Source organism: Narcine bancroftii, chromosome 8, assembly GCF_036971445.1.
Source record: "Narcine bancroftii isolate sNarBan1 chromosome 8, sNarBan1.hap1, whole genome shotgun sequence".
In the NCBI taxonomy this organism is placed as follows: Eukaryota; Metazoa; Chordata; class Chondrichthyes; order Torpediniformes; family Narcinidae; genus Narcine; species Narcine bancroftii.
Genome location: NC_091476.1, coordinates 140,290,872 through 140,312,430, shown reverse-complemented (window position 1 = coordinate 140,312,430; position 21,559 = coordinate 140,290,872). Strand labels below are relative to the sequence as shown.

Sequence of the window (21,559 nt, the reverse complement as noted above, 5' to 3'; positions counted from 1 at the left end):
CATGGAAAACTGGTCCTAAAGGTTAGAAACTATGGGATCCATGGCAAAGCCTTTGACAAGGTCCCACATTCTAGGCTGGTCCAAAATGTAAAATCATATGAGATCCAGGGTGAGCTAGGGTAAGTTGTCATTCAGATTGGAGGCCTGTGACCAATGGTGACCCACATGAATCGGTTCTGTTGTTTCTCATCAATATTAACGACTTGGTTAGTTAGTTTGCAGATGACATGAAAATTGGTGGTACAGTGGATTGTACCATCTAAGGTTACAGGAAGATCTAAGATGAACTGGGAAAATAGGCCATGAAATGGCAGATGGAATTTAATTCAGACAAGTGTGAAGTGATGCATTTTGGTAAACTAAACCAGGGCAGGGCTTACACCATGGATGGTAGAGCACTGGAGACTTGGGGATGCACGGGCACTGTTCCCTGAATGTGGCAGCACAGGGTGGTGTGGAAGTGTTGGATATGGACGACTGCATTGGTCAGATCATTGATTGCAGGAATAGGGATTCATGTTACAACTGCCCAGAGCATTAATGAGACCACACTTGGAATATTGTGTGCAATTTTGTTCACCCACCTAGAGGAGGGATGTCAGTAAACTGGAAAGGATGCAGAAAAGATTCACGAGAATGTTACTGAGACTGGGGGGAGGGGGGTTTGGGGGGGGGGGGGGGAAGGTGAGGGTGTGGTGGTTCTTGTTAAAAATGAATAAGGAAACATAGTTTATACTGCAGGGAGCTCTCCAAGGTGCTGTACACAACATGATGCAGGCACATTTGTTATTCCTACTGTTAGTCCTTTCTGTCTGTTCTCTGCTTCAATTATGGACATGGGCCTTCACGACCCATTTCAAACTGCAACAGATTACCAGTACACGAATGCTTGGAATCGTATCACTCAATAAAATTTTGGCCAAATAGTAATTCCATTGTTCAGAATAATATTGTGGAATTTCCACTTGGATTTGGTTAAGCAGTTTAGACAGCAAGTACGTCCTGAATCTAAAACTGGGCAAGTTGGTTCTTTGTTGGAAATTGAAGTTGATCTGTTCACATGCAGAGTTATATACCCAGCTTCCTTTCATTATCACACTTAATTACCTGGTTTAATTTCCCAAATTACAACTCCTCACACTTGCCCGAATAGAATTCCATCTGCCATTCCTTGGCCACTTTCTTAGTTGGTCTAGATCCTGTTAGATAACCTTCTGCACTGTCCAAAACCCTTCTTCACATTACTGGACTTGGTTCTGGGAAATGAGTTGAGCCAAGTGGAGCTTCCAGGAAATAGTGATTACAACATACTAAAGTTTAGAATGTCAATGGAAGTGGACATAGATTACAAAAGGTAAATGTAGTCAGTTGGAGAAGGGATTACTCCATTTTCAATGCAATAAGTCCACATTCTGCTTGACTAAGTTAAACACTGAGGGCCTTGAAGGTAAAGTTATAGCCTCAATAAATTTCCATCAGACAAAGAATAGGCAAGTTAAACCAGAGATCCTTGGATGAACAAATAATTGAGTGAAGTAGACCAAAAAAAGAGAGGATTTGCTTCAGAACTTCATGGTGATGACCATATCTGCAGTTTTTTTAATTTTTAATTTTTTAAAAATTTAGACATAGAGCACGGTAACAGGCCCTTCCAGCCCATGCTGCCCCAATAGGCCAAATAACCTCTCACCTCTGTATGTTTTGAACAGTGGGAGTAAACTGGAGTACCCAGAGAAAACCCATGCAGACATGGGGAGAACATACAAACTGATTATAGATGGCGCCAGGTTGTGCTAACCATTACACTAACCATGCCGCCCACAGTATTTGGCTCCTTATTTAAGAAATGATGTTAATCTATTGGAATCAGTTCAACAAAGATGGCAAGACTGTTGCCTGAATTGGCAGGTTGTCTGATGAGGAAAGCGTAGATGGATTCCATTTGCATCCATTGGAATTTCAGAATGACAGGGGACTTGATTGAGGTAAGTAAAATCTGGAGGTAGCTCAGCAAAGTGAATGGGAATGAATCTTCTTCATGTTGAGAAGATCAACCCAGGCATCTATATTTAATGATATAGCATTGCACATTAAAAACCGAATTGAGGTTTTTTTTTCTCCTAGTGGACATGTCTCTAGTCTCTTTGTCAAAGAGCAATGTAAACAAAGCCTGAATATGTTCAGGTGAAGATGGACCTGATTCTTGATAATCAAGAGGATAAACAGTTACCAAAGGGAGATGGGAAGTGTGACTGAGGTTTCAATCAGATCAGTGGTGAACTAGTGGAATGGCAATGTGGACTTGAGGGAGCACGTGGCCTATTCTTGCTCCAAATTTGTAAATAATGGATAAACTATGGAATTAAATTTCACAAGTCACACATTAAATTCAGGCAGGAGGACATAATTTCAGAAATAAGCTCAAACTCAGTGATTCCATGAGGGAACAATGACTGTAAGCAAACAAAGTGAAGTTGGAGGGATTCAGTGGCCAGGCAGCACCCAGGGAGAGACATGAAAAAGGGTCCCAACCCAAAACGTTGACTGGCCATTTGTCTCCAGGAATTATGCGGACCCACTGAGTCCCTCCTACCTCTCTTTGTTAATCAAGATTCCAGCATCTACAGTGCCTCACGCATCTCGTGCTCTGAAACAGTTTAATTTTCTCCAATTATGCTGATAGAAACATTTTCTTTTGCAGGAATTTCCTAACATTTAAGAAATGCACAAAGGTATTTATCCAAGATGGACTTCATCAATACACCCTCATTAACTGAGCACATGAACTGGGATCACAGATAGTTTCATGGTCTTTGTTCAAACTTTATCAGGTGAGTCTGGTTTTGGAAGTAGCAAACAGAACAGCAAGTCCCAAAAGCTTCAGCATACCTAGCTTCTGAAATTTCAACCTAAGATAGAATTCTGCATGTTAGCAGAACTTATTTACTTAACATGTTCTGAGCATCCTTCAGCTGACTGATGGACTGAAACAACTCTCGGCATTGGTCAGTCTTGTATTTTCACAAGACAAAAAAATTGAAACCTGGGCTAGGTGGCAAAACTCAAGAAGCCAATGGATTGAGGAAGAACACACAATGGTATCACAGAGCAGAGGGTCAGAGAACAGCACTGTGCAGCAGTGGCAGGAGAACAAGGAGGTGGGAGAGCCCGGAAAGATAGTGTGAAGTATGGGAAGCACGTGTTCCCAACCAAGGAATAGACCTGGATCTCGATGCAGTATTGACAACTACACAAGGAATAGACCTTTCCAAGAGGTCATCAATCTGCTACAGTGTCTATCTTTCTTCCCCATGTTCTATCTGACCTGTTGAGTATTTGCGTTCAATCATATTGAATTGTTATTGTCACATGTACTGAGATACAGGAAAAAGCTTGGTTTTAAGTGCTATCCATGCAGATGCAGCATATAATGCAATAATGAAACAAAAGTGCAGGGCACAGTGTTAGGGGGACAAAGTGCAGGGTTGAGGGAAGACTGTTCCAACAGTACAGGTGCATCATCTTTTACCAAGGAGAGGTTCATTCAAGACTCTGATAACAACAGGTCAGAAACTTTCCTTGGGTCTATTTTCAAGCCCAATGGAAGGAGAAAGAGAGTGTGACTTGGAATTGGGTGTGTCAGTTAATATATGGGGAACTTTCCCGATATAGTGGGAGGTACTGACAGAATCCATGGAGGGCAGGTTGGTTTACTTGATGGCCTGAATTGCATTCTCTGGCCTGAGCCCCGAGATGGTTCCTGGGTGGAGATATTTAACACAATGCTGGTGAGGATACCGCCTTGCACCACCTCCTGCTCATTCTCTTCCAAGTCCTGACTTGGATATATATCACTAACCCATCATTCTCCCTGGATCTTAATCATGGATCACGCTCATGAACAGCATTGTGGCACCTTCACCTGAAACTCTGCAAGGTTCAAGGTGAAGCCTCCTTCTCAAATGATGGCAAGAACTTGTAGGCGATACCCACGTTTTGTCATGAAATAAAATGAGGTGCTTTGTCTGAGGAAAACCTTCACTGCAGAGCTGATACTTGTCTTGAAAATGAAATGCCTGGATGTAATAAAAGAACTGAAAATATATTCAAAAGCAGCATGAAATCTGCATGTGTGAAACACAGGTTTCAGAACAGCTTTATAAAATCTTGGAATAAATCTCTTAAAACTGGAGAACCAACAGATGAGATTACCATCTACTGCCGTCTATGCAGCTGAGAGATCATTACACCCTCCTTCACAATTTTCCTTCTTGAATATTTCACGGCCAGTGAAGAAAATTTGATGCATTCTCATGACTGCAGGGAAGCTTTGAGGCCCATTTCTGCCATCAGATCCCACACACAGCAAACCTTTGTATAAGTGGGCAATTCTCTTCCCTCTGGGCATTGACATGGAATCTTTGATATCATCTGAGAGGCTCATTTACCTTGCTTTTCAGAAGCAAGTTGTGCAGAATTCCTCAGGATAAGGAGCCTCAAGGCACTTTCAGGTGGCCAAAATCCCCCCCCCCCACGCCCCCCCCCCATGTAAAGCCACATATTATGCCCATATGCAGCTGTTAGGAGGTTTCTTGAAAATGCAGGAGGCACATGTGAGGCGAACTTTGTAACCCTCCTCCGGGAGGGATAATCGCCAGAGCACTGAGGTCCCCCCTGGCACCTGAATGCAGCCGCCTGAAAGCGGTTGCTAAGGGAATGACAATCAGCTGGCGAGCGCCTGACAGCCCCCCTCCCTGCTGCCCCTGCCCCCTGGCGTGGGCTGTCAGGCGCTGGGGCAGCCAGCGTGGGCTGTTCCCATACTGATTCCACTTCCCCGCTCTGTCCCCACAGTCCCGTATCAAACCCCACACTGATCCCACTGCCCCACTCTCTCCCCATAGCCCCATGTCAGTCTCCACACTGATCCCACTGCCCCACAGCCCCATGTCGATCCCCACACTGTGGGGCGGCCGGTGGGGGCTGTCAGCGATGGGGCAGCCGGCGCAGGGTGTTCCCATACTGATCCCACTTCCCCGTTTTCTCCCCACAGCCCCGTCTCAATCCCCACACTGATCCCACTTCTCCACTCTCTCCCCATAGCCCCATGTCCATCCCCACACTGATCCCACAGCCCCACTCTCTCCCCACAGCCCCATGTCGATCCCCACACTGTGGAAACTGATACAGGGCTGTGGGGAGAGCACAGGGCAGTGGGATCAGTGTGGGGATGTCTGACGCTGGCTGCCCCAGCTCTGACAGCCTGCATTGGCTGTCCCAGCTCTGACAGCCCATCACCCCAACCCTGGCAGCCCAAATGGACAGGAGCTGGAGTGTGCTCCAAGGCATCTCCCTTGAAGCTGTCCTTTTCAGATGGCCAGTGCTGTGCTTGAATCTGAAGAAGCCTTCAGACACAGTCATTCATCCTCTTGAGCCCTGTAAGAAGGCCATTCCTAGCTGAAGGATAATAGCTTCAAGTTCTGCACCTCTGGCATCTCCCCAGGATACACCCAAGTCCCTTTCGATTTCTTACATGAAGTGTCCTTCAGAAATGTCACCCACATGAACACTACACTGACCATGTCCAGCTCTACCTCACCACCAACTGCTCAATTGTCTCTCAACTGTCGGACCATTTACCTGTCACCTGCATTAGAGGAACAACTACCTTCTCCGGTTCAATGTAAAGAACAATGTAAAGAGTTGTTAACTCAGCCTTCAGCTCAGCACCAAACTTCACTTCCTCAAGGACATCTACAAGAGGTGGTGTCTTAAGAAAGCAGCCTCTATCTTCAAGGACCCACAGCACCCAGACTGTGCCCTCTTCACTCTGGTACCATCGGGAAGGAAATTCAGGAGCCTAAAGATGAGCACTCAGCGGCACAAGGACAGATTGTTAAACTCCGCCATCATATTCCTGAATAAATAATGAACCACAGACACTACCTCACTTTCTCCTATTTTATTACACTATTTATTTATTTTTGAAATGTAATTTATTGCCATGCTTACACTGTGATGCTGCCACCAAACAACAAATTTCATGACATGTTCATGTCAAAAATTCTGATTCTGATGTATAGAAAATAGTTTGATTATTTACACCTGAACATCCATGTTACAAAACATTGGGCTGACAGTCCGTTTTCTTAACATGCTCTCTTTTTTTTAAATAATTGTGTCTTCTTATTTGTTAGTTATACTTATATTGTTGTTGGCGTGCTTTAGGTACCAATGAAGTTTCATCAAGAAGACTTTTACATCATCAGTACGATGTATATGACAATAAACTCTTCATCCATTCATTAGTTCATTGAAATCAACCCCTGGACATTGCCCATGTTTAAGTTGCCTACCTACATTTTGCTCATGCCTTGATGAAGGACTCAAGCCCAAAATGTTGGTTACGTATCTTTATCTTTGCTATACAAAGTACACTGTTTAACTGCTGAGTTTCTCCAGCGTTGTGTTTTTACTTCAGTCACAGTGTTGGCAGACATTTGTGTTTTACTACAGGTGCAGTAGTGGCAGGTTATATCTGGGTATCAAGAGTCAGAACTTCCTGCTGCCTACATGATGAGGAAGGATACCCCACCTTCACTGGGAAACCAGCAACCATTTGGTTGGTTTATTGCTGGGTATCACAGAGGGGCCTTCAGTCACATTCCGCTTCCAGCAGGAAACATGGTAAATGGGGATCAGTAAATGTCCCCACCTTGTATCCCCATCACAACCAAAGCCACCTTCAGGCATGCAGAGGCACTCCAATACTGTGTCCCTTGGCAAAAAAAAAGGGTCTTTACATTTGGACTTAAATGGCTAGCTAGAGTGGGAAAGATAAAAGAGGTTTCTTTGCAAATGACATCATCCACTGTTTCATCTCCATGGAGGTGTAGATGTGGTAACACTTTAAGAGGTCAAGTGTTATAGCACTTGGTGTATATTATGCAGAAATATTTAGAATGTCCTTAGCCACAGATGTGATGCCGAAGGGTTGGAGGGTAGCTCACATGGTTCCGTTGTTTAAAAAAAGGATCCAAAAGTAACCTGGTAATTATAGGCCAGTGGTATACCATCAATGGTAGGTAAATTATTGAAAAATATTATATGACATCGAATATACAATTATTTGAATAGCCATGGACTGATTAGGGGTAGTCAACATGGTTTTGTTCATAGTAGGTCATGTTTAACCAATCTTATAGAGCTTTTCAAGGAGGTTACTAGGAAATTTCATTAAGGAAAGGCTGTGTGTGTTGTCTACATGGACTTTACTAAGGCCTTTGATAAGGTCCCATATGGGAGGTTAGTCAGAAAGGTCCAGACACTAGATATTCATGGTGAAGCAGTGAACTAGATGCAACAATGACTGGATGGGAGAAGCCAGAGAATAGTGATGGATTGTTGTTTCTCAGACTGGAGGCCTGTGATTAGTGGTGTGCTTCAGGGATTGGTGCTGGGACCATTGTTGCTTGTCATCGATATCGATGATCTGGATGATAATGTGGTAAATTGGATCAGCAAATTTGCAGATGACTCAAAGATTGGAGGTGTTCTGGACAGTGAAGAAGCTTGCAGAGGGATCTGGACCAGCTGTAAAAATGGGCTGAAAAATGGAAGGTGGAATTTAATGCAGACAAGTGTGAAGTGTTGCATTTTGGAAGGACAAATCAAGAAAGGATATACACAGTGAATGGTAGGGCACTGAGGAGTGTGGTAGAATAGAGATACCTGGAAATACAGATACATAATTTTCTGAAAGTAACATCACAGGTGAATAGGGTTGAAAAGAGACCTTTTGACATCTTGGCCTTCATAAATCAAAGTATTGAGTATAGCAGCTGGGATGTTATGGTAAAGTATAAGACATTGGTGAAGCCAAGTGTAGAGTACTGTGTGCAGTTTTGGTCATCTAACTACAGGAAAGATATCAATAAGATAGAAAGAGTGCAGAGAGAATTTCCTAGGATGTTGCCTGGACTTCAGGGACCGAGTTACAGGGAAAGGTTAAACAGGTTAGGGCTTTATTCCCTTGACCATAGAAGAAGGAGGGGAGGTTTGATAGAGGTATTTAAAATTATGAGGGGTGTAGACAGAATAAATGTAAATAAGGTTTTTCCACCAAGGGTAGGTGAGATACAACCGGAGGATATGTGTTAAAAGTGAAAAGGGAAAGTTTTGGGGGAACTTCTTCACACAGAGAGTGGTGGGAGTGTGGAATGAGCTGCCAGCTGATGTGGTGAATGCAGGCTCAATTTTAACAGTTAAAAAGAATTTGGACAGGTATATGAATGGGAGAGGTATAGGGGGCTATGGACTTATGGACTAGGCAAAAAAAATGGTTTGGCACAGACTAGAAGGGCTGAAGGGGCCAGCTTCTGAGGTTTTAACCAATTATGGTGCATGATTGTTAGAACCATGTGTATGACAATAAATTCTCATCTTCATTCTTGCAATGTTAACTGTCTGACCTGAAATAAATGGATGCTAAGTATGTCGTTGCCTTCACCTTCAGCGAGGTAGAAGATTCGGTAAATAATATAAAGTTTAGTAATTGAGGAAATGGGGTAAACAATAAGCCAGAGCTTCCTGGTTGGGACATTAATGCCCCAATCTTGCATCCTCAGAATCTCGATTGTTTTATTGTTCTGGGAAAACTTTTCTTGCTAACGTAGATCATAAATAAGTTCTCCGATTTTTTTCAAAGACAAGCTCGAATGTGAATATTGGATTGGGAAGAGAGGTGAGAGTGGCAAGAACAGAAGCTAAAGTTAATCCAATAAGTTGAAAGGTTCCCTCCTCTGCAGAAGTGGTATTTGAAGACTATTTTTATTGCATCAAACAGAGACATTTCCTGAGGCAGCCACTACAATACCTAGTCTTCCACTACCTGCTCCCATATTCTCACATTAATACTAATATCTGGTGGCTGCTTATGTTGTCCGCGTTGGAGGGTTCCTGATCATTGCAATGTAAACATCGATGGAGACGTGAGGAATAGTCAAGCAGTGGCTCCCTGGACATCTTCTCAGTTGTCTGCACAATGGAAGGTAAAACCTGGTCAAAACATTTACTTACCAAAAATAAACTTTATTCACAATGAATTATTAACAAAAGGAAAACCATTCAGAGTTTGTTCCTGGCCTTACTTTCATATCCATACATTCCCATCTCATTGTCACAATCAATTCTATTTACCCCATTACCACCACTGTGGCTCTCATCGCTTCTCCCCACTGTTGTTTGAGGGACTTCCTGTCAGTCTCAGTCCCTCAGTGCCTGTTAGTGGGAGGGCTTTAGACTGTGGTCCTTCCCCACAGCGCCCTTGCATTGGCTGCACCAAGCCTTAGTGCATCCCTCAGCACGTACTCCTGCAGCCTGGAATGTGCCAGTCGGCAGCGTTCCCTCACCAACATCTCTGTGTGCTGTAAGACCAACAGGTTTCGGGCTGAAAGAAAGTGCATCTTTCACCGAGTCGATGGTCTTCCAGCAGTTTTGGATGTCTGACTCTGTGTGGGTCCCTGGGAACAGCCCGTAGATCAGTATGTGGAGCAGGATGCAGGGATCGTTGTTATGGTGCTACTGGGGATGAACTGTGACAAGGTTCTCCACATACTCTTCGCAAATCTGCATTCTGCACAGAGATGGGCGACTGTCTTCACTCTACCGTAGTCATCTCGAGGACAATGTGCAAGGTGGGTGATGTTCCAGTCATAATCAGTGAAAATCGCTTTAAAATTTGCATGAATTTATTGCAATCTCACAAATGACCATTGGTTAACTTCTGATGGTTAAATATTTGTATCTTTAACTTTGCTATATAAAGTACCCTGTTTGATCTGCTGAGTTTCTCCAGCGTTGTGTTTTTACTTCAACCACGGTGCCTGCAGACTATCATGTTTTACTGGGATTACTGTAAATTGGTTACAAAATTGGCTTGAATGTAGCAGTGGTTCTCAGCCTTTTTTTCCCACTCAAATACCATATAAGTAATCTCTTACTATCCGAAGCACATCTATGTCATAGGATGGTTAGTCCAAGATTAATTAAGGTTGAGAACTACTGATAGAGGGTTGTGGGTTTCCACAAGGATCCATTATATAACAGAGTGTGTTGAAAATGTGAATGGGTTGATGAGTAGGTCTGTAGAGGACTCAACATCTGGCAGATTGTGGATAGGGAGGAAGGGGGATTGACAAAGGATTCAGCAGCATATAGACCAGTTGCAGATGTGGGCAGAGCAATGGAAGATGGAGATAATCTGGGCAAGTATGAGGTGCTGTACTTTAAGAGGTCAAATGTAAGGGGCAGGGAGACAGGAAATTGTCAGACCATCAGGAACACAGAGCTCTGTGAAAGTGGTGACATATGTGGACAGGATAAGAAAAAAGGCATACAGCATGCTTCAATCTTCTTCAGTCAGGAGTAACAGTTGGGGAGTCCTGTTGCATCTGTATAAAACTTTGGTTAAGCCACTTATGGAGTATTACAATGCCCTCCATAATGTTTGGGACAAAGATACTTTTTTTAAACTTTTTTTGCCCCTGTACTTCATATTTTAAAATTTATAATCAAGCAATTCATGTGTGATTAAAGTGCACATTTTAGATTTTATTCAAAGTTATTTGTATGCATTTTGGTTTGACCATGTAGAAATTACAGCACTTTTTATATATAGACCCCTCATTTCAGGACACCATAATGTTTGGGACATTTGACTTCACAAGTGTTTGTCAGTACTCAGGCATATTTAATTGCTTCATTGGTGCAGGTATAAGAGAGCTAGGCTTGCTTCTAAGATGCAGGATGCAAACCATGGCAAACAAAGGTGGTATGCTTTGGCAGTTCATTTACACCTACACACTTTGTTCTTGGTCTCACCTGTCCACAAAATCTATTTCCAGAATTCTGTAGGCTCTTTTACTTTTTGTCAAACTGTAATTTGGCTTGGAGCACTGACCTCTAACTGGCCAAACCCAGACAAAACTCTCAGACTCTTCCTGTTGCTTACCCCTCCAAAAGGATCCCACCAAAACTCATCAAACCATTGTCTCCAACATTGTTTCCCAAACCCGCACTGCCTGATTCTATCTCCTACCCACCTACACCTGGGCCACTTCACACACCCTCCATCACTTCACAGCTTCCAGTTCCATAAACTCAACCACCTCATATTTACCATGGACATCCAATCCCTATATAACTCCATCCCCCATATTGAAGGTCTCAAAGCCCTTCATTCCTTTTTGGACATTTCAATTCCCCAATCCATTCCCTTGCTGACATGTCTGTCCATGTCTCATGCCCTGCGAGACTGAGACCACGCACAAACTGGAGGAGCAACACCTCATCTTTCCGACTGGGTACCCTCCAACCGGATGGTCGACTTCTCTGGCTTTCGTTAATCACCCCCACTCCCTTCTTCCCCGTCATCTTCCCCCAGCTCTGTCTCTCCCTTCCCCATCTCCTTTCACGCAGGCATAATCAATTCTCGCCTCTCCCTTTTTCATATCTAATTAACACCTTTTGGTGGTCTAGATTCCTCCCCCAGCCAGCACTGCCTGAATTCTGAGTCTTTCTGAGATTTCCCACATCTGTCTTATTCTGCTTATTTCTTGAAGAAGGGCTCAGGCCTGAAATGCCAGCAATATATCTTTGCTTTTTATGGACGCTGAAAGATCAGCTGAGTTCCTCCAGCATTTCAGTGTGCTTTGATTGCAATCGCAATGTCTGTAGACTTTTATATTTCACTCTGTAATCTGGACATCCTTTCTGTGGCAAACTAATGGTTTGCATCTTGCAGTGTAGTCTCTGTATCCCTCTTCATGAAGCCTTCTGTGGACACCTGCCTCCTGAAGAGCATTTCTGATCTGTCAGACAGGCATTTAAGGACTTTTCTTCATTATGATGAGAATTATTCTGTTATCAGCAGTGGAGGTCTTCCTTGGAATAACAGTCTCTTTATAATTACTGAGCTCGCCAGTACACTCTTTCTTCTTAAATTATGTTCTGAACTGTTGATTTTGGTAATCCTTTTTTTTAAACTTTATTTAAAGATTTTATCACATGAATAAAACAAAAAAATTACATTTAAAGAAAAATAAAAATAAAGTAATTATTACAACACAGCATTAATGACCTAACTTAAAAAAGTCTAAACCCCCCCCCCCTATATATGGCCACTAAAAAAAATCTATATATAAAAAAAACCCCACCCTTCCCCCCCCAAAATAAAGAGTGAAGAATTAATAAAGTTAATAATATTATATATATTTTTAAAAAACACTCACAAACAAAAAAAAATAACAGGTAAAATACTAATAAAAAAAGTTATCAAATCTAAAATATCACACATAAAACATATTTAAGTCAAACATAATTGCATGTATTTAACAAATGGAGTCCACTTCAGCTTATAAAAAGACATCTTATCTTGAATTGAAAAAGATATATTTTCCATAATTAAACAAGACTTCATCTCTAAATACCACCTATTTAAGGTTAATATATTTCTGTCTTTCCAAGTAAGCGCTACACATTTCTTAGCCACCGCTAAGGCTAAATAGATAAAAGAAATCTGATAATCATTTAAGCCTGTCAATTAATGATTGCATATTCCCTAATAAAAATATATCAGGATCTAATACAACATAGATATTATATAAACTATTAAATATAGATTGAATACCTTTCCAAAACTGTTGCAATCGATCACAAAACCAAACAGTATGTAAAAAAGTATTGGCCGTCTGATCACAACGAAAACAACAATCTGACTTACTAAGACCAATTTTTTTTAATTTCTCTGGTGTTAAATATAATTGATGTATAAAATTATAATTAATCATCGCTAATCTAGCATTGATCAATTTCCAAATACTATTCTGACAAATTTCCATCCAGGCTTCTTCAGCTATTATAGAACCTAAATCTTTTTCCCATTTCAACTTATCTTTATCCCAATCTGTCTTGCTTTCATTTTCTTGTAAAATACAATACAAATCAAATATATACCCCTTTTTTGGTATGGAAAGTACATATTTCTCAAAACTAGTTTCAGACAATAAAATCATATGTTGGCCACATATCTGTTTTACAAATGATCTTAACTGATAATACACAAATACAGAATTTCCACTAATACCAAATTTCCTTTGTAATTCCTCAAAAGAACAAAAACATCCTTCAAAAAAACAATCTGATAAATTTTTTATTCCTTTCCTTTCCCATTGTTTCAAAGCGATATTGGAGACTGTAAAAGGAACAAGTTGATTATTATATAATGGCAATCGCCCAGACCATTTATTTTTAAGCCCCAATTTATTAAGTTTACTTGTCCATAAATTCAATAAATGTTTCAATATTGGTACATCATAAGTTTGTAATAAATTTTTATTCCATCAAAACAAAAACTCATGTGGAAATTTTTCTAAAATAACTGCTATTTCTATCTTTGCCCAACTAGGTGGATCCTCCATATTCATTAATGCACTAAGACATTTAAATTGAGCTGCCTCATAATAATGTTGAAAATTCGGTAATCTCAAACCTCCAAATTGAAAATCCCACATCAACTTTCTCATTGCTACCCTCAGAAATTTTCCCTTCCATAAGAAGTCTCTAACTGCTTTAAAAAAATAAAAAAAAATAAGGAATTGATTGAAACAAATATTGTATCCGAGGCAAAATATTCATTTTTATAGTATTAATCCTCCCCAATAAACCTAAAGGTAAATCCTTCCACCTAATCAAGTCTAATTTAATCTTTTTTATTAAAGGAAGATAATTAATTGAATATAAATCTTGATATTCTGTATTAACATTAATTCCTAAATATTTAATTTGTTTAGTCCACTTCAAATTTATAATATTTTTATATATTGAATAATCATCTTTACAAATTGACAAAATTTCACTTTTAGCCCAATTTACCTTATAACCAGATAATTGACCATAATTTTCTAAAGATTCTTGAATTGCTGGTAAAGAGATATCAGGATCCACCAAATCAGCAAATAAATTAATCTTATATTCCTCATTCAAAACTCTCATACCCTTAATATTTTCATTTTGATGTATTAATTGTGCCAAAGGTTCAATAACTATGGCAAATAAAGCAGGTGACAATGGACATCCTTGTTTAGTAGACCTTGTTAAATCAAAAGATTCTGAAATCTGCCCATTGGTAGCAACTCTAGCCTTCGGACTATTATATAAAGCCTTTATCAATCCAATAAACGAGGAACCAAAACAAAATTTCTCAAGTACTTTAAATAAAAACTTCCATTCCACTCTATCAAAAGCCTTTTCTGCATCCAACGAAAATTCATTTGAGATTTAGATTTGTTTATCAAAGTTATTAAATGCAAAATATTATCAGATGCATATCTATTTTTTATAAATCCTGTTTGGTCTTTATGTATTATTTTAGGTAAATATTGAGCTAATCTATTAGCCATATCTTTAGCTACAATTTTATAATCCACATTTAACAATTATATTGGTCGATAAGAAACCTGTAAAGGATCTTTATCTTTTTTTGGTATAACTGTGATTATTGCATTAGAACAGGATTCAGGTAATTGAAAAGTTTTATAAATTTGCTGTATTACATCCTTATAAATAAGAGATATATCAACATAAAAAGTTTTATAAAACTCTATAGAAAACCCATCTTCACCAGGTGCCTTTCCATTTGGCATATCTCTTATCGCCATTTCAATTTCATTTTCTGTAAAAGATTTATCCAACTCTTGTCTATCTTCTTGGTTCAGTTGTAGCAATTTAATATTTTTCAAAAAAGAATCTATTGCATCTTCAGTTACATCTTTACATTCTGAAGTATATAATTTTTTATAAAAATTACAAAATTCCTCATTAATTTCTGTTTGTCTAAAAGTAATACCCGATTTCTTTCTAATTGCTGGTATAATCCTAGATAATTGTTCCTTTTTTAACTGCCATGAGAGAACTTTATGAGCTTTCTCACCGCATTCATAAAACTTATGTTTAGTTCATTTCATTAAATATTCAAACCGATATGTTTGTAATTCATTATATTAAAATTTTAAATTGGTTAACTGCTTCTTTTGCATTTCGGTAGCATTTTTTAAAAAATTCTTTTTCAGTAACAGTTATCTTTTTCTCTAAATCTTCAATCTCTCTGATTCTCTCTTTCTTTACTTTAGAAGCATAACTAATAATTTGACCTCATAAGAAAGCTTTCATTGCATCCCATAAAACAAAATGACTAGAAACAGAATTAATATTATTACTAATTAAAACCTCAATTTGTTTTTTAAAATAACTAATAAATTCTGGTTTTTGTAATAACATAGTATTAAATCTCCATCTTGGAGTTCTCTGAACATCTTGTGAACTCTGATATCCTAATAATAGTAATGAATGGTCTGAAACCAACCTTGTCTTATAATCCACAGATATAACCCTTTCCTGCAAATGTGTTGAAATTTTAAAATAATAAATTCTTGAAAAAGAATTATGGCGTGAAGAATAAAAAGAAAAATCTTTCTCTGTAGGATTAAATCTTTGCCAAATATCAACTAAATTCAAATCTGTCATCATATTAGTCACTTGTACTGCCATCTTAGATTTCTTAATTGCTCTTGGATACTTGTCCAATAAAGGCTCCAACGCCACATTCAAATCTCCCCCAATCATCACATTAGAATTTGATTGTCCAAGTTATAAAGACATATCCACAACAAAAGCTGTATCCTCAACATTTGGAGCATAAACATCAAGCAAAGTCCAAGCCTCGTTAAAGATTGTACAATTCAGTTTTAATAATCTTCCACCATTTTTCTCTTCATTCTGTAACTGAAATGGTAGATTCTTGTGCACCAAAATTGCCACACCTTTTGCCTTTGAATTAAATGAAGAATAAAAAACTTGTCCAACCCATTCACGTTTAAGTTTCAAATGTTCCTTATCTGTTAAATGAGCTTCCTGCAAAAAAGCCACATCAATTTTTAATTTTTTTAAGTAAGCAAGTACTTTCTTACGCTTAATAGGATTATTTAAACCCTGGACATTAAGAGAAGCAAACTTTAATTTAGACATTTCTTACAACAACACAACAAAAAAAAGAGAAAAAAAAAACAAGAAAAAAATCCTCCCCTTATCCCCTCTTAAAACTACAACAAAAAAAAAGGAAATTATTAAAAAAAAATAAAAAGAAACTTTACTCCTTAATCCAAAAATTAATGAAAAAAAAACAGGTAAGAGGTTACAACTACCTCCTCCTGTGTGAACCGCACAATGCGGTAACTCCCACAAAATATTGGGTGTGAGATAACTCACATGTAGCTGATGACTTCTGGAAAATAATGCCCACCCAGTTCCCTCTCCTAACTCCCATTTCACATTAAACTATCATCATTATCTAAATCTTCTCGAAAAAAATTTTTTTTTTTTTTTTTTTAAATCAGCTTTGTCACTCCGACCACCATTGCTTCCATTTCTTCTTGAAATTCGATTCCCATCTTGCGTCTCCACTCTCTTTGGAGACCGTGGAGGACTACGTCGTTCCTGGAATTGCGTGATTGGTAACAGTTGAGCAAAGTCCATAGCTTCTTTAGGGTTATCAAAAAATTTTGGTTGATATCCATCCTGAAAAATCTTCAATACTGAAGGGTATCTAAATGTTGCTTTATATCCTTTTTTCCATAGCACTTCTTTCACAGGATTAAATTCACGTCGTTGAGACATAACTTCTTGACTCAAATCCGGATTAAAAAAAAAACACTATTGTTCTGGACCATCAAAGGAGATCTACTTTGTTGCGCATTTCTAATAGCTACATGTAAAATTGTCTCTCTATCATAATAGTTTAAACAACGGACCAGAACAGGTCTTGGATTCTGTCCTGGAAAAGGCTTTCTTCTCAAAGCTCGGTGAGCACGTTCCAGTATTAAACCTTCCGGGAACTTATCTTGTCCTAACACTTGTGGAATCCAATCGGTAAAAAATTTTCTTGGATCTGGTCCTTCTATATCTTCTGGCAAACCAATAATTTTTACGTTGTTCCGTCTAGACTGATTCTCCAAATAATCAACCTTTTTTGCTAAATTTTTATTCTGAATTTGTAAAGTTTCAATTGTTTTATTTACGTCTTGTACCTCAACTATACCTTGGTCACAAACATCAAGTCTTTCATTCGTTTCAAGCTTAAAAGCTCCATAATCAACCATTTGTTGAGTATTAATGTCCACCAAGGTATTAAGCTTGGTGTTAACTTGAACCAAAGATTTACCTAACTCTTTGATTGAAGAAGATACTTAAATTCAAGATTCTTAATAAGCATATCAACTGGAATAGATTCAGGCAAAATAGGATCCTGCTGTTTCTGAGAGACCAAAGGATCTTCTATTCCTTCCCTTAGTTTAACTGCTTTTCTTGTAGTATGACTACGTGTAGAAACCCCTGCCACAACCTCCTCAGCAGTATCAGAAGACTGGTATTCAGGGTTATCCTTAACCCATATTACATCAAGAGCCTTCATTACATCAAGATCTATTGAAGGCTTCATAACTGGTGGTACATTTCGCAGCGCCACCGCTATATCAATCGGCGGACGTCTCTTTAAAGTCGGGTCTTCAGCTGGCGGCATCCCAGCTGTTTCAGCTGTCAAAGGTTCAGTGACTGCGCTCATAGCGGGCGTTGATTGAAATACACGCGACTGGCTAGCCCTTTGTTCCAAAGGCTGCCGGGCGCCATCTTTAAAGAGCCCTACCAGTAAAGAGCGGGGCTCCGTTGCCGCATCCTGCACTTCTCCTCCTGGATCCATTCCACGCTGAGTCCTGGCTTCTTGTAAATAGGTAGGCTCAGATAACTTCGGGAAATGTAATTTCTTAGCGATCTGTTGCCGTTTTCTTTTACTTTTTTTCAGCAATTGTACCATTAGAAGCTAGTTCAACACCTCTAACTATTTATAAACTTTTTAGAAGGTTTCAACAGGCACTTATAGACAAAACAATAACAAAGAGTCAGGAGAGGACTGAAAGGCACATCTATTCCTTACGCCATCTTGCCACGCCCCCCGATTTTGGTAATCCTAAGGTTTGGATGATGTCTCTTACTGTTTTATACTTGTTTTTCAGCCTCTTAATGGCTTATTTGACTTTCATTGGCACAACTCTGGACCTCATGTTGAAAAATGGCAATTACAGATTCCAAAGGTGATCATAGCTTAAATGCAAATCTAGCTCTCTTATACTTGCACCTGAGTACTCAGAAAAACCTGTGAAGCCAGAAGCCATTATGGTGCCCTGAAATGAGGGAATTATGTACAGTATAAACAATAATTTCTACATGGTCAAACCAAAATGTATACCTATATCCTTGAATAACATTTGGAATGTGAACTTTAATTATATGTGAATTGTTTGATTATAAATTTAAAACTGTAGAGCACAGAGGCAAATTGAGGAAAAAGTGTCTTTGTCCCAAACATTATGGAGGGCACTGTATGTACAATTAGGGTCACCTCATCACAGGAAGGATGTGGAAACTTTGGGAAAGATACAGAAGGAGTTTACCAGTGTGCTGCCTGGATTAGAGAGTAGTCGCTGTAAACAGAGGTTGGACATCCTTTTATTGTCTCTGGAGCACCAGTTTGTTGCTCTGTACTTCACTTGCCTGGCTCCACACCTTGTGGCTCTGTTCCTCACCTGCTTAGCCCTACACCTTGTGGCTCTGTTCCTCACCTGCCTGGCCCTACACCTTCTTGTTGTTCACCTCACCTGCCTGGCCCTACACCTTCTTGTTGTTCACCTCACCTGCCTGGCCCTACACCTTCTTGTTGTTCACCTCACCTGCCTGGCCCTACACCTTGTTGTTCACCTCACCTGCCCGGCCCAACACCTTGTTGTTCTGTACCTCACCTGCTTGGCCCTACACCCTGTGGCACTTTACCTCACCTGCTTGGCTCTACACTTTGTTGTTGTTCACCTCACCTGCTTGGCCCCACACCTTGTTGCTCTGTATTTTACCTTCCTGGCCCTACACCTTGTTGTGCTGCACCTTGCCTGCCTGACCCAACACTTTGTTGGTGTTCACCTCACCTCCCAGTCCCTATACCTTGTCATCCTGCACCTCACCTGCCTGGCCCTACACCTTGTTGTTTTGTACCTCACCTGCTGACCCTACACCTTGTTGTTCTGCACCTTTCCTGCCTGGCCCTACATTTTGTGGTTCTGTACCATACCTGCCTGGCCCTACACCTTGTTGTTCTGTACCACACCTGCCTGGCCCTGCACTTTGTTGTTCTGTACCTCACCTGTGTGGCCCTCCATCTTGTTGTTCTGTATCACACCTGTGTGGCCCTACACCTTATCGTTCTGTACCACACCTGCCTGGCCCTAGACCTTGTTGCTCTTGGTTTGATGTTGGATATGTGGAGTGGCGAGTTCCGTCGGAGATTTTCTTTCAAGGATCTTGCCTCTGCAACGAACGGGGTTATTCATGAAGCCCATCCTTGATATTACGATATTCTGCCCGCAGGTTAATTCTCTCCAATCCCTCCTCACCCTAAATCTGGAGGGGAGTTGCATGCCACGCGGTCCCGTGAGGAGACGGGAAGCGAGTGGAAGTTCATGAGACAGAATCAGGGAGGTGGCACATAGCCCCTCTGCGACTCTCATGGCACGCCACCCAAAAGCCGGTTCCCAATGGGTCTGCACGGGGTCTCAACAATCCTTCAGCCTTCGAATGCCGGCCTGTGCATGAACAAAACCTTGCCATCTGACGTTGAAATGTAAGAGATGGAAACCAAAAACCAAAGGTTCTTGCTGAACAGGTCTCCGAGTCTGCGATTCACAAGCACTCCACGTCCACACCGGGTCTGCATTGGTCCCGTCAATGGCTCTGGAAAGTAAAAGTCATCTTTCCCGAAGTTTAGAGGGTGCTGGGACCAGGCTGGTTCCAGACTACTCTGCCTGGGTTGTGTTTGGCAATGATTGAGGTTTAAAGTATTTCCAAACATCGTTGAGATCAGATGGCAGTCGGGAAAGCCTCAGTTGGACTAGAGGCGGCGCCGTGAAGCTGTGTCCTGGGGTGAATACACTTACCTGGCGGCTCGTAGGTTGGGGACCTCGGGCTCCGGGTTTAATGGCCTGGACACGGAACCCTTGGAATCGCCAGCTTCGATCGGGAATATCCTCGGCTCGGGGACTGTGGGGGAGCTCATCTCTTGTTGGAAAGAGGCACAAAATAATCGTCAGCTTCCTGGTGGAAGTGGGAGACACGGTTTGTCAAGGAGCAGTGACTCACTGCAGTCAGGAAATGGTGGGAGGAAGGGTAACTCCCGCCAGGGCTTTCAGATTAAGCAGAATGCCTCACGGCCACAGCCCGTCGACAACTGGGTTACAACTGGTAGCGTCACAATAAGAAGCCAGGAAATCGACGGGTCAGAGCCAGCGGCTGATCACCGCCGGCGGCCGCCCAGCCCTCAACTCTTTCAGCGTTTGGCGGAGCTTTGATGCACTCATCCCTGGACTGTGTATTTTCGCCAAATACCAGGATCGTTGATCTTTGTCCTCTTGTTCTCAACGCTGTTTTAAATTTCCAGGCGTGGCTGCACCTGGTCGGGCCGAGGCGTGCGGAACAATGGGTCCCTCCCGGCGTCGGCTGGAACCTCTTCCACGCCGCCGCCTGGGACCCGCAGGGGTCGGGAACGGAGGGACGGCGGAGATATTCTCAGGATAATACATCTACAGAATTGTTTGTCACTCAGCGATCTTTAGATGGTTATTGGACACTAGTGTACAGAAGGAGAATATATGGGAAATATTCCGGGCCGGGCAGCGTGTGTGGCGAGGGAAGCAGTTCATGTTTCAATTCCATCCAATCTCTGAAAGGCGCTCGACCTGAAACCACACCTGTTCCTTGCTCCACGAATGCTTCCTGACGTCCGAGCGAGGAGAACGTGCTGCCCAGCAAGGCTCAGACAGGGTGGGTGCAGGATGTCAGAGCCAGAGAGAATGGAATAAGGAAGCGCTACTGAAGACAGGGGCGGTGAATTCTCCGACAGAGAATTGCGTGTGGGAGTTTGGAACTCATTTCCAAGGAAATATGCAGAGTCGTGGCGGGTATTTGGTCAAGGGGTTCCGATGAAAGGGTGCCAAAGCGTGTTGGCATGAAATAGTAGAGCAGGCTCGAGGGGCGGAATGGCCTCATGCTCCCCTTTCTTTTGCTCTTAAGTTTGCCCGTCTTTAGGTCGATGAGACCATTCCTGAGCTGTGGGACCCGTTTGCAGTCACATTGATAATTCTATCGGTGCCACATTTTAAAGGAGATGCTATTGTCATTTAAAATGGTCCAGTTGGCCGATCATTGAATCGATATCGGCTTCGTCCCCAACTCAAGTGACGTGACCTCGGCCGCGCCGGGGCCGGGTTTGAGCTCGCACTCAGACCGAGCGGGGGACGGGGATAATTTGGGGACAAACCCCGACCACAAATACGAGAGTTCAAGCACAGAAATGAACGATTTCTGTCCAAAAACGGGTCAACGCGTTAACGTGGCAAACACTGCTGTCCCG

General features: G+C 41.2%; 1 long non-coding RNA gene across 1 annotated transcript; it reads right to left on the bottom strand.

The window, feature by feature from the left end:
- Positions 1–8,807: 8,807 nt before the first annotated feature.
- On the bottom strand, positions 8,808–21,555 carry LOC138741264 (uncharacterized). Its single transcript, XR_011343431.1, has 2 exons — positions 20,088–21,555; positions 8,808–9,033 (listed from the first exon to the last, which is right to left on the bottom strand). It is a non-coding gene; the product is annotated as an uncharacterized lncRNA (long non-coding RNA).
- Positions 21,556–21,559: the final 4 nt, after the last annotated feature.